Genomic DNA, 2,600 nt, shown 5'->3' on the forward strand with positions numbered 1-2,600 from the left:
ATAGTTTTAGGTCTTATGTTTTTCTCTGTGATCCAGTTTTTTAAAAAAATTTTTAATAGTACAGGTAGGGTTAAAGGTTTCATTTTTTTCCATTTCCAAATAGATACCCAGTTGTTATAGCATTACTCATTGAAAAACTATCCTTTTCCCATCAATGTGACCTTTGTCAAAAACCAATTGACCACATATAGGTGGGTCTTTTTCTGAAATCTCTATTCTGTTTATTGATATAAATATTTCTTGCAACAGTTCTATATTATCTTGATAACTGTAGCTTTGTAGTTTTGAAATCAAAAGAGTATAAGCACTTTAACTTGTACCTTAAAAAAAATGTTTTGGGGAGAATTGAGATCTTCTTAACCATGGTATATCTCCTCATTTATCTGAGTCTTCATTAACTTCTTTCAATAATATTTTGTAGTTTTCATTATAGAGGTCTTGCACATATTTTGTTGATGTATCAGTGATTGTTTCTTGCTTATTTTCATACAGTTATAAAAGGTATTTAAAAAATTTATTCTCAACTCTTCATGGCTATCATATAGAAATACAATATATTTTTGATTATTGATCTTGAATCCTGCCCTCTTACCAAATTCTTAAGCTCTAGTGATTTCCCCCCATAGATTCCTTAGTATTTTCAATGTATATGATCATGTCATTTGCAAAAATTATATTTTTTTTCCTTTCCATTCTTTTTGACTATTGCTCCATTGATTTGCTTTATTACACTGTCTAGACCTCCAGTACAATGTTAAGTAGGCATAGTGAGAGTGGATATCATTGTTCCAATCTTAGAGAAAAGTATTCGGTGTTTTGCCTTTAAGTATGATGTTAACTGTAGATTTTTTTTGTTGATGCCCTATATTAGAATGAAATTTTCATTATTCTTAGTTTGTTAAATTTCTTTTTAAATCATGAATATTATGTCAAACTTTTTCTGCAATAACTGAGATAAGCTTTTCTTTACCCACTTAAGTTATTAAAATGATAAATTACATTAATAGATTTTCCAATATTAAATCAACATTTCTGGTATAAACCCTACTTTGCTATAAATTATATTTTAATATTGTTTGATGTTATTTAATAATTTATTAAGAAATTTTGCATCTATATTCATGAGAGAAATTATTATATAAATATCTTGAAGTCTTTGACTAGTATTTTATTAAAGCAATTCTGGCCTCATGAAATGAATTGGAAGGTGTGCCCTCATTCTCTGTATTTTGTAAGAATTTGTTTGGTAGAATTTACCAGTAAAGTCACCTGGCTTGGTGTTAGTTTTTTTTTTTTTCCTAGAGAAGAAGGTTTTTAATTATAAGCTCAATTTCTTCAGTAGCTATACGGCAATTCAAGTTTTTTATGTCTGCTTGAGTCAGTTTTGGTAAATTAGTGCCTTTAAAGAAATTTCCCATTTTGCATGTTATCGAATTTACTTGCATGAACATTTTAATATTCTCCTAATCTCTCTTAAATATATGAATACTCCATAATGAGTTTCTTTAATCCTGATATTGGTAATTCAAATATTTTTTCTGTTTGGTTAAAGATTTATCATTTCATTCAATCTTTCCTAAAACTCTGAATACTTCAGCACAATTTCATTCTCTTTAAATTTCTTGAGACTTGTTTCATGTCCCAGAATATTTGATGTTCTGGTGTGTGTTTCATATATATTCCATTTTTGTTGGAGTAGTCTATAATTGTCATTTAGGTCATGGTTTGTAATATTGTCCATGTTTTATTTTTCTATGATGACTTTCCGTTTGTTCTATTAATTATTAAGGACTGTTGAATCTACAACTCTAACTATAGATTGTCTGTTTCTCCTTTAAGTTCTGTCAATTTTGATTAATTTATTTTGAAGTTCTGTTATTGAATGCCTGAGTTTTAGGATTATTATGTCTTTTCGATAAAATGTTCCACTTTATCTCTTACGATATTCCTTTACCTAAAATCTTTTCTTTTTTTTTTTCTGATATAACCACTCCAGCTTTCTTAGGATTAATTCTTTCAAGAAACGCATGTTTCCATTCTTTTACTTTTAAACTTAGTGTCTCATTTTATTTAGAGCGGATTTCTTGTAGACAGTTAATAATTGGGTTTTGCTTTTTCATCCACTCTGACAATCTCTGCCTTTCAAATGGAGTGTTCAGAATATTTCTATTTCATATATGCTTATCTATATGTGTAGGTTTAAATCTGAACAATTTTTCTGTTTGTGTCATTTGGTCTTTTTCTTTCCCTCTTTTCCTGTCATCTTTTGTATTGACTATTTTTTAGAATTCCACTTTATCTCCACTTTGGATTGTTAACCACATCTCTGTTTTAATTTTTTTAGTTGTTGCCATAGGTTTAGCATATTCAACTAACTTTTCACAGTCTACCCTCAAAAATATTAAAATAATATTCTACCATTTCATAAATAAGAATCTCGTAAGAGTATACTTTCATTTTCCCTCTCTCATCTTTTGTTCTATTGCTGTCATACATTTTATTTCTACATATTTTATAAACTTCATGATACACTCATTTTTGCTTTGAAATGAGAACATGGTTTATACTTAACCAACATAATTGTCATTCATCATTTATGG

Source organism: Pteropus medius, unplaced genomic scaffold (assembly GCF_902729225.1).
Source record: "Pteropus medius unplaced genomic scaffold, Ma_sr-lr_union100, whole genome shotgun sequence".
Classification (NCBI taxonomy): domain Eukaryota; kingdom Metazoa; phylum Chordata; class Mammalia; order Chiroptera; family Pteropodidae; genus Pteropus; species Pteropus medius.